The sequence below is a fragment of the Seriola dumerili genome, unplaced genomic scaffold, assembly GCF_002260705.1.
Source record: "Seriola dumerili isolate Sdu_G_001 unplaced genomic scaffold, Sdu_1.0 BDQW01000161.1, whole genome shotgun sequence".
Classification (NCBI taxonomy): domain Eukaryota; kingdom Metazoa; phylum Chordata; class Actinopteri; order Carangiformes; family Carangidae; genus Seriola; species Seriola dumerili.
The window spans coordinates 3,259,477-3,271,405 of NW_019174416.1; positions in this window are offsets into that span (position 1 = coordinate 3,259,477).

Consider the following 11,929-nt stretch of genomic DNA (forward strand, 5'->3'; position numbering starts at 1 on the left):
AGCATATGGAGCATTGTTTTGATGGTGTGTTTGATATAAGCTATTGCTTGCATTTGGCAAAAGGACTAAAGCTAAGGTCTGTCTCATTAATGAATATGCGCTGGAATTGAAGAAAACAATTTCACTGATATTTTGAATGTGTCTGAGGTTACTGGAAAAGAAGAAAAGCACTAATATGGGGCCATAGCACCGTCCACCTCTCCTCCACCCCCTCTCTCAGCAGGCTTCATGCAGTGTCCACAATAACTTGATGAAATATGCATCAGCTGTCTCCACTCCCCCTGTTTCTCTGTCCTCCCTCTTCCACCCATGGCCGAGCAGAAAACTAGACAGACAGCCATGCGGTGTTTAAGCGCCAGGGATCTCTTTACCTCACTGAGATGTGCCTTTCCCAAATAATTATTCACAGTGTTGGCAAGTGACAGAAATACAGGCGGTGGTGGAAGCAGAGGTGGATGATCATACAACATCTCCTGTGACCTGTATAAACCTGATATTTCGTTGTTCACCTGGAAGAACCTGGTTGATTTTGACATTTGTATGGTGTCTTTTTAAACAATTTTCTTATTCCTCCGGCTATATAAATATGACCTTTATGTTGTGGATGAAAATGACAGTTATAAAAAGAAGGCAAAAGCAATTGCAAACTGCGACTTATAATAATGTACAGTAATATATCAAGTCATTAAATGCCACTAAAATTACAGGCCAAAAACAAAACTATAACGGTATGATGAACAAGATGATACATACATATGCCCAGAATACCAGTAATCTGGTAAAAGTACTGTAGTAAAAAGAGACAACATACCACCTGATATGTGCTTTTTCTTGCTATTATCTATACAATTCTTCTTTGTCTTAACCAGTTTTTACAGATCCTAACAAGTGTATTGCTATAATGACCGGTGGCAGCTCAGTGTAATGAGTGAGGTTAATTGCGGTAAGTCAGAGGTCACAGAAGAGCTTTAAATTGCAAAATATGACAGGTAAAGAGAGAGAGGGAGCAAGAAAGCTCTCCAAAGTCATTAGCTTTGTTAACACACAGGGACATTCAGCTATAATAACACTACATGACACTTTAATGCACTTGTTTGGTTTGTAAAATAATGTTCTCGCATAGCTTCTGATCAAACCAGTACTCACAACATTGTTGCGTTATCTATGTCCATGTTATTATTAGTCATTAGGCAGAGAAATACAATATAACTGTGCACCTCTACAATAAACAATAGCCTGTCAATCATCTTTAAAAGTCTTCATGTATGAAATGTGAAGTCACATCGGTGTCTCGTCTGACACAAATCTGTTTAATTGATTCACTGTTCATCTCCCGCCTCGGTGATTAGGCCCATTAAAGCTCTTTTAATGGGACAATCTCATTCAAGTGGTTGATATTTGGGTAGAGGGAAGTACAGCTCCTTTGGGGCCGGGCTATACTGGAGTTTGCAAAAACCTTGCAATTAAAAAATGTCTCGGCTAGATCAGGACAGAGCAAGAGGAGAAAAAAAGGCCGTCAGCGAAGCCAATTATGGATTAAATAATCAATACTTTGGAAAGCAATTAAGAAATTAGCAAAAGTAATTACTTGGTGGGAAGCTGTCCACTGTATGGGTATCACTTGGAATGATAAATATGATTTCCCCACTCTGTTTTAGCTTGGGAGGAGCAGGTAGCATCAGAATGATCAGTATGATGGAATATTGAAAACAGCTCCAGGCTATAGATTCAATCTGCCTTACTCTAGTTCTCGTGCCTGTAGGTAAAGCCTCTGGCATCCCCACTGGAGCAATCCTCAAAGGTACTCCGTCTGAATGTGTGTGTGTGTGTGTGTGTGTGTGTGTGTGTGTGTGTGTGTGTGTGTGTGTGTTCATGCAACCACATGTTTACTATAATCAAAGCTATTCCTCATTCTTTGGCTGTATGCACACTGCACGGCTATCTGGAGCTGTTTGTTTTTGTAAGATGCCACACCGCCGTCATCTATCACTAACAATCTCAGCAGATTTGCTGTTGGCGCACAAACAACTTCTATACCACTGACTGTATGTTAGATCAGAGCACATTTATTTTTATCTACAGTGTTGTACCATAGTTCTGCCCCTGTTGACTGCAAACAAAAGTTCAACAAAGCTGAGACATAAATAGAGCTTGATAATATTTGGGAGGGGGTTAAATAAAAAAACAAAAAAACAAACCTTTCTGTTATTCATTTGAAATTTTTGACATATTATTGATGAGTTGTGGAGTTTTCTTAATTACTCATAAATTAATGGGAATTATCTTTTAAATTTAAAGAAAATCCATCCAGTTGTTGTTGAGATGTGTCAGTCTGACCAAAAAAATGTATTCCTTCTGTGTCACATCTTTTACGCCAGAGAAATAGCAATATGACTCCTTGAATTCTTAACACCTGCGAGGGATCAAATGAAGTTCAATATAGTGAGTGTTTGAAGTGTTTGCATAGAAAAGCACTTCAGGAATAAGTTGTCACACTGCATTACACATCTTTCTTAAACTACCTTATTAAAAGGTGAGGTCACAAAAATGAAGTGATACCAGATGAGGATAGTGATGCAGCATTTAGTTATTAGCCAACAGCAATTAAATTTAAGGAAAGAGAAGAAGATACTCAACCGTATTTCTGTTGTTTTTTTGTTTTCTAGAGTGGAAGGTTTCTCTTAGAAATTAATCTTAAAATGTTAATTGTGGCCGGAAAACTTTGGACATGTAAACAGTGTTTTCAGATTTACCACCATTAGTGTGGACATAGTCTTGGCTTCTTCCCAGGAGGATACACAAATTGCATGAAGTGAGGGAGAGAGAGGGGAGAGTGAGAGAGTGTCATGTCCTACTTGAGTAGGTGGATTAAGGAGGAGAGTAAAGAGAGCCCCTCTGATGATTCCTCATGTTTATTTCATGACACGATTCTTCAGTAAATAATCTCTTCTCCAATATTTACCACCGCAACATCCTGCCCATGCTGCCTTGTGTTTCTGTTCTAAAGATCTCATAATATTTTATCCCTGACCTCTCAAGCTGGGCTAAAAGCTCTCCGAAGATTAGATATCAATCAGTCTCTGGCTTGTTTTTACTTCTGTACATTTCCGATATCTGTCTTCATCCCCTCTCCTTTTCCTACCTCCTGTCTAGATTTCTTCTTATCGATTTATTTCTCCTTGTTCCTCCAGCCCTCTCACTCTTGTGCCTTTTCTCTCTGTAGCTCATCGAGCCTCCTCATGTCTTGCCCTTGGTTTGTTACGTAAGCACCGCTCTCCTCCTTTTATCTCCCTTGCGCTCATTGTTTTCTATTGCCATGGCAATCTGCCGGAGACATCATGGCAATGAGTTTCACATCTCCTCACAATATAATTAATCTCTGAGATTGATCCACTGCCCACAAATGATGCAATTTACACTGATTGCTGACATATTACAGGATATTTCATCTTCATTCCTGTACTCTCCTTGCTCCCAGCCTCTCAGTGCTTTTTGAATAATTTTTACATTTCATATGGCTGCTTGGTTTAAGAGGATGCACTCGCACAAGTGCCTCGATGTCAACTATTTGGTTGGATTCTTGCCTAAAAAAACTTTGTGTATCCCCACTGCTCTCACTTTCCTCTTATTCCAACATCAATACTCGTCACAGAGCTGCATTTAGTGTAAGGTTTAGGGTTTTACTGTGAGCTAAGCTCTCTTGGTGTTCAAACGCAGAAGGCCCACTGACTCCAGCCTGCTGACTCTCGCTCCACTGTCTCCCAGCAGCCTGTTGCCATGGTTACCTCAGCTCAGTGGCAGGCCGATGCAGCAGCAGCCTAATGTATGATACAACCTCTTTCACTAAACAGTAGTGCTTTTGTGTCGCTGTCATAAGCCACCTCCCTGACGCCGTCTGCTCTTCTCTAACTGTCAACAGGCTTTGTGGGAATGCCTCGGAGGTTCAGGGCGTCTCAGGTGGACAGTGTGGCGAAAATCACAGATGTAAATTTGACTCTGCACATGTTTGCCTGCACTTTCAATTTTGAGAAAGAGGCACACAGTCTATGAGAGAAAAGATTAATCAAACATATCCCATCGGCCAAGTGTGCATTTGAGCCTTTGTGTTTGGGAGCGGTCTCTATCTATGCTTCAAATTTATGCCAGTAGGAAGAAGATAATGACCTGATGGATGTGTCTTTTGGAGGAATGAATCTAGAAACTGACAGACAGACCAAATTGAGATGACTTGGCAAATTAGCACCAGTAAAAGTATGCCGAATTATCTATTAGCAGTTTCTATTTGCACTGTACCCATAGATGTAAAGACAACTGTCTCTGGATTGTGTTGATACTGAAGAAAAAGTGTAAACATGATGATTCACAGGCATGTTCTGGAGTTATATGGAGCATCCTTTTTCTATGATGTCTATGTGGATTTGTAGACTTTTTCCTACGATGAATTTTGGAGATAATGAGATCTGTGGAAAGCGAAAGTCACACTGAATCCATGAATATATGTATCATGTCTGTGTTCAGATTTGACTGAGAAGTGACTCCAACACAAAGTGTGATTTTACACAAATTTTAGGTATTAGGATCTAAGGGTTTTGAAGTAACTTAATCACCACCATGAGCTGTGTGTCACAACTACAGCACCAACTGCTAACTGTGTTGATGAGGGGGACAAATCAGCAGCCAACAAATAACTAACATTCTTAGAGCACTAGTATGTGCCTGTGCCTGTCCCTTTCAACTCAACCCCATATCTTTGCCTCAGGTCTTTTCCCTCCACAGCCCCCTCCCCCTACCGCGTACCTCACCTCACAGTTTGAAAACCTCTGCTTTACTGCTTTAGACCGACGATAAAACAGTCTTGGGAAACCTCTTTTTGTGACAAATGATCTCTCATTCGCTCTTGGGGAACTAAAAGAAGACAGATTATGTCATTCCTCTGCCTTTTCTGCCATTTGTAAGAATGGAGATACTCGATCTGGCTTAAATATTGTTTCAGTACACACTATACATTTCTTGAGGAACACTTGAGGAACACTGTGTACAAAAGTGTACTGCACTGTTGCTCTGCTGATGTTGATCTGTGTGTTGCAACAAAACAGGGTATAAAATAAATGCACCAAAATCAAATTAATTATATGCTACTCTGCGCTTTCCCATATTTGGATAATGAGGCCATGAGTTATTTAAAGTCGCTGGGATGGATAGAGGGGCAAAAAAAAAAAAGCGAATCTTGTAGAGGGAAAAAAAAAAAATCTCAGTGCCTCCCTTCCGCCCCAGGCTCATTGTCATCCCTAACAGTTTCATGTAATATTACCATGTCAGAGCAGAGGAGCAGAGCCCATCACGCTGCCTGTAATAATCGCCGACGGTTAGGATTACTTCCTAGCACGGGGAGGAGGAGGGGCACTCTGAGAATATCCCTCCTTCTCACCCAGTGGCCTAAATTCACAGCCAGGTGGACCTCGGGCCTCCCAGTCTCTCCCCCCAGGGCTATGTCTGATTTGGTTTGTGTCACAGACGCACCAGCTAGAATATTTCTGTCCTCCTCGAGTTCCATGGCGAGTTATCATCGCCATGGTAATACAATCAAATAAAAACATCCAATATCACTATCAATGTAATTTGTGGTTATAACGCAACAAATGGACGCAGTACTTTTCTGCAGGTCTGATTTAACAAACTGTGCAGAAATAATATTTCCACATCTTTTGAGTTTTTCTTTGTTGTTGCACATTGTAGAGGATATTTTTCATTTGATTCGGTGCTCTGTTGGTAGGCGAGAGAAAGAGACATCATATCCACCCACTGTCTACAGCAGTACAACAGCACAGCTTTGTTCATTTCCCAGCCCAACAAGTCATCATCCCCAGTGTGGTTTCAAATGAATTTGTCCATGCATTAGACAAGTCTTTCTCTTTTTCTATGCTACAAAACACAAGAAAGGCACCCTAACGAATTGGAGAGAACACATGTAGGACAATAGGAAAGCTATGATGGATAAAGGCAGAGTGAAATCTCTCAGCTGTGTGTAACATAAACCATTGTCTATAGAGCGATCACTAATGAACCTTGAAAAAACTGACAGATACAGATAAACGACAGGGAAATGATCTTGGCTCAGTGAATCCAAAAAGCAACTTTCAGTTTGGGCCAAAGCCAGAGCGAGATGTTGATGGCTCCTCTCTGTGTTCAACCAAAATCACACAGAGGGAGCATGTTGAACAGGCGGCTTAGATCAAAGCTAAAACAATCCTGTCGTTATCTCAGCCATTCAGCTCCACCAGGTGTGAGCTGACCTCTGGGTAATTTCCTACTTAATTACACTGCATGCTGCCATTTATGAAGCATAATGACGTTATCTCCCTCGGCTCTGTGCTGTTGAGACATGAAGGCAAACTTACATCAATCAAACCAAAGTGTTATACCATTCAACAGTGAGGTTCTTGAAATTTTTTTTTTATCAAGATGAAGTCTTCTCAGCTGTTTAAAATTCATCTGACAAAAAAAAATGGCGCCCAGTTTTGGAAATGTCAAAGAACATATGAACAAAATTGAAAACCCTTTCCATTTCACCCTGCTCAGTCAAGTTTGACTTTCCATTTGCTCTCAGACTTGTTTTTGTTTTTTCTTGATTAAAGGTTTGTATCATTTACTCTATTAAACAATTACTGTAACAAAAGCCCCTCAGGGGTATCGGAGTGCAGAAGCAGTATCCTAATCAATATATCATGGAAACTATTGCCCAAGTATGAGGAAAAATGACCCTGATGTTGCTCAATTTATAGACAGCTGAACTGAAATTAAAACTTCCAGGTTAGATTCCCTGACTATGAAATCTTCATTCAAAACCACATTGTCATTTTAATGAAGCAACCTTACACAACAACATGTTGTGTAGTACACTCCATATGTCTGGGTGAGAAAAAAATTTAGCATGAACTTAAGTATGCAAATAATGACTAGTTGGTGTCAAAATTACAGTTCTGGAAATGTTTTAACCAGGACTTTACTGTTTTAGTAAATGTTTTAAAATCCTGAATCTGCTTGAAACTAGGAGGTTGGGAATTAAAGGCCATACCTTTAACGTAGAATGCAGTTTGTGCAAAAGAAGTCTAATTCTATTTAGTTTGTTTCTGATGTGTTTTGGATGTTAATGGTAGGATAGTGAAGTTATTAAAGTGTTGAAAATGCGTGAAGCTAGATGGTGGAGATGCTTAAATGTACGTTTGAGGTGGGAATAATTTATGAAATTGTCGAAACTGATAAAATTAAAATTTGAAAAAAAATATTGCAACAATGAAATATCAGTGGTTTTTTGGCTAAAACCTAAATAGTTTGGTTATAAAGGGATGTTAGTAATTTAATGGTTGAGGCTGATGCCTGAGACCAAGAAGTTATGCAGTATGAGAGATGAGAAGAAAGTCATTGCATGCAAAAATGATAGAGCGGTATGATGTTAAGCAGTATCTGATTTGCCTAAACGTTTGAGCATCTGCCCAACAGTTCTATCTAACTTTTTTATGTGTTTGTCAAACTTTAGCTGAGGGTCCTTCTGCACTGTCTCTAGTTCATTATCCTCACTTAAAAAGTGTTTGTGAATGGCAACTTTCTAATTGAGAAGCATATCAAGACAGTTTTTGTTGACATTCAGTGTTGGGTAGGAAGTGTCAGGCCAGTCTGTTAGTTTGGCTGCAGCAATAGTAGGTGTTTTTGCCGCTACAAATAAAAGTGTGTTGTCAATGAACAGAGTGGAACATCTAGCAGCTAAAAAATCCAGATATTTCATTCAGGAATTGGTGGAGACCAAAACAGAGCTACAAGTAGTATGAATAGCACCTTCATAAAGAGGTAATATGCCAATATTGCTTTTAGCGCTTGTCAGGCTGCCCCCAAGTGGCCATATTTTTTTTGTTTCTATAGGTTTAAATTTGTTAACCTTGCTGCAGTAGATGCTCATTTTTTCATTTATCTTTCAAAGTATCTTCACTAAGTCCACTGATGTGCCCAGTAAGTGCTTGCATTGATTTACAGCAGATAATAAAAGCTCCTAGCTCTAAGGTGACAACACAACTTTGGCTCTTTATTGTAAAGCTTTTCGTAATGCTCTCACCTAAGTGCAACAAAAAGAAATATTTCGTGGACCAGCAGTAGCCAATAGAGGAAAGCAGTGAAAATTAATGCATGCCTTAACAGGAATCCTGACCAAACCCATTACCCTATTTCTTGCACTCAGACATGCATTAGTGGAAACCAAAGTGAAGCATTACTTAATCTTGAAGTGAGGGTATTCTGAACTGCCTGGCTTCTTAGACATTATGTAGAAAAAAGTAAGGAACGTTGATTCGGTGTCCTGGGAAATTCTTGTACCCGAAGGCTAAAGCACTCTAAATTAATTACTTGAGTAAATATCCAATGAATAAATTGATTAACCAAATTGCTTGACTTGATTTCACAGAGTCATCAGTGATAGTGTTGTGGCTCAGCTTCACTGTGAGGACAGCTGTATCTTCGTGCTGTTAGATGGGGTGATGTGGTATGTAAAATAATAATCTGATGAGTGCAGTTTGTCCCAGAGCTGAGAAAAGATAAATCACAGTGGTTAGATACATGAGTGCCTTTAGAGTCTCTATCTCTACCTATTCCTCTTCCGCTCTACCTCTCTGTCTTTTGGCCTGAATTCAGTAGCATAGAGGGCGCCATGACAACAGCTTTATTAATCACATCAATCATCGGTAACACCATGGCGACCAAAGGGAGCTATAATCGCTTCTCACCAAGCTGACTATTTCTTTCCTGAGAGGCTCATTGCGGTCTGCATTAACTTGACGTGTGTGTTTGTGTGTGTTTGTGTGTTTGTGTGTTTGTGTGTGTGTGTGTGTGTGTGTGTGTGTGCGTGTGTGCGTGTGCGTGTGCGTGTGTGTGTGTGACACTGGGAGGAAATCAGATTGTTTGTCAGTGTATTCTCTGCATGTACTGAGGGCACAAGGGAAAAGAAGTTGTTTCCTTGAACTTGTTTATTACAGTTGCCCTCAAAACTTTGTTATCCCACTTTCTTTTGAGAGAGAAGTAAAATGTTTCTGCCTATTTCTTTGATATTATCTATACAAGACAGCCTACCCATTCTGCTGAATGTTCTGCCTCTTGCTATATAGATTATTTTGTACAAATAAGATGTTATTTTTCTGAGTTTGGTGGCGGTGATGAAGGTAGCTTTGTATTTGTGCAGTTATCTTGACCTCTTCGTTTCAACTAATGCAAAAAAGCTACGGTGGATAGATTTAATATTTGAATTTTAGCCATGCTAGCATGCCATGTCAACCTCATAGAGCCGCTAGCCAAGCTGTCAACTCTTGGTCTTGCTTAATCATACGTCTATTTTGAGTGAGAAAATGTATATATTTCTTTGGTCTATTTGTTCTATTATCATCTTTTTATAGCTTCTAAGTAATTAGTCAATGCTGTTCTGTTGTCCTACAGCACAGCTGGGGGCCATTAGACACAAATTCAAGTCAGGAAGTCACGCTTCAGTCTGTGTTCTTAACAAGTAATTGTTGACATCTCGAAAAGCAGCAACATCACTAAAAATAGGCAACAAACACAAGCAGTCAGACGATCAAACAGGTTGTAAACAAACGCCCAGTGTAGTCAGATTTCGCTACAAGAGAAAGCTTCTTTGGAGAGTACAAACCAGCGGTACCAATGGCTGCAGCTACAAAAATAAAACCCATGTCAGCTCCTTTGATAGTTCTTCTTTAGTAATAAAAATCCACAAGCTTAATCAAAGTGCTACTTTTGATTGACTTATTGACTGTACGCCCCAGGTTTCATTCAGGCCAATTTCTCTGGTTTCTCGGAGGGCAAAGCACAGCCCCTTGCAGGTTTCGGCTACATTTTTTGGTGCTGAATTGGTGTGTCATTCACTGTCATCTTTTATCTGTATCATCAGTCAAAGTGATATTTTTCTGGAATATCTATACATAACACCTTCCCTGCTTTTTGAAAATCATTTCTGCTCTGCCACTTCAACATTTCATCTTAAATACGATCCAATGCGACGCAGACGGGGTGCTCTCAACAGCCCTGAAGTTCCCATTTCACAGAAATGGGGGAACATTTGCATAATATTATCTATTTGTGGTGGTGTGATTCCTTGGCAAGCATACAATGTCTCATTAATTAAGCATAACATGATAGGCATCCCTCACATCATGTACAGTTTCAGCTGAGCAGGCAGATGGTTCATGATTTCTTAATGGGGAGAGATACTTAACATGGGATGCTGGCTCCTTTGACAGATCAGTGGTGGTGAGGAGGTGAAATTCAGTGTATTGCTCTACATGTGCATTGTTTTCCAAATGGGGCTGTTTGTCAGAATGCCACACCACTTGCACAGTGCGTATTAAAAAGTAAAGGCTTCACATGAGACTTGTTCAAAGTCAAGAGTGTAAGCTTCCTGTGAATAATAAAAAGAGATTGCCTTGTCAGAGTTAATGCCCAAAGGAATCTAGCTTAGTCAGATGAGAATTGAGTATGAAAGGAAAAAGTGTTACACCCGTAATCGGTGGAAGACATCTCTTTGTTACTGTGCTCACAGGCTCTGATCAGAGTTCTGGCAGAAACCAGAGTGCTGGCAGAAAGGCTGAGGGCAAGCCAAGGCTGTGGGCAAGTCTCCATCAGAAAGCTAGTGTTGGCCGGGGTACTGGCTCTGTCTCAACACGTGTCTCTTTGACTCTCACCGAGAGGTTTTCCACTGCTCCATATGAATACATATACAGTCCACTGCATGCACAAACACACATGCACACTGACATTTGTACAGTTTCACATAGTCATGTACTTGAGTGACATGTTGACACTTTTCACGTGATGTCTCAATGTGTGTACTAGCCATTGGTTAGCACTTTGCATCTTGAGGATATATGGTGTTTTTTTTTGCTTATGTACTTGGTGTTGTGACAGACAATTGTGAAAGAGTTTGTGCCATTGAATCCAGGATTTTCAAGACATAGTGTCAGATGCATGTAGCCAAGATCATCATTACCTATCAGAAAAAATGTATGCCTCACCGTTGACCTTTGACCATGAAAATCTAATCAGCTCATCCTTGAATCCAAGTGAATGTTTCCGTCAAATTTGAAGAAAAACCATCAAGAAGTTAATGAGATAACGGTTCATGAGAATGGGACGTACAGACGTAGGGACAGATGTGGACAACCTGAAAACATAAGGTTGTCCATCGCAGCATGGAGGCATTAAAATGCCCACGTAGTGACACTAAACATAGAAGAGGCTCTTCAGAAGCAAAACGAATCAATTTATTACATGTGCAAAAGTCCAAAAGAATGCATCATAAAAATGTTAGTCTTTAATCACAGGACTAGGAAAAGTGGGAACAGCAAAATAGCGCACATGCAGTTGTTATTAATGAGCATCATGATTATGTGTGATTATTTCAGATCTAGCTTACCCAGAAACATTAGTTCCAAGTGTTTTTCAAGTGTAAATGCATCAGTCTTGCATACGTCAACTCAGACATCACCCATTAAGCTGCAGTTTCTCTAGTGAGCATTTGATGCTGTGGCTCCAAGAAAACTGTGACTGCACTATAAAGTGAGTACTGAGAAAGCCTCTCTCTTCAAATGTCAAGTCAAAGAATTTCTGTTTTTCAATGTTATGGACTCAGCTGCTTATTTTTCTAAAGATCACTTCAATGGCTCAAAGTAAACACTTTTGCAAGATAGACAGGACACTGAATAGACACCCCCATTTTTGACTAAATTTGGATGCTATAGCTCCATTAACTGTGAGGAAAGAAACAAGGGGTAAAAACAAATTAAAGCTTTCAAGCAATAGCAGTGACATATGAGAGACATCACAGATGCTGCTGCTACTGCTAATGCTTCCATCTTGCACGTAGTTCACACGCGCTCAG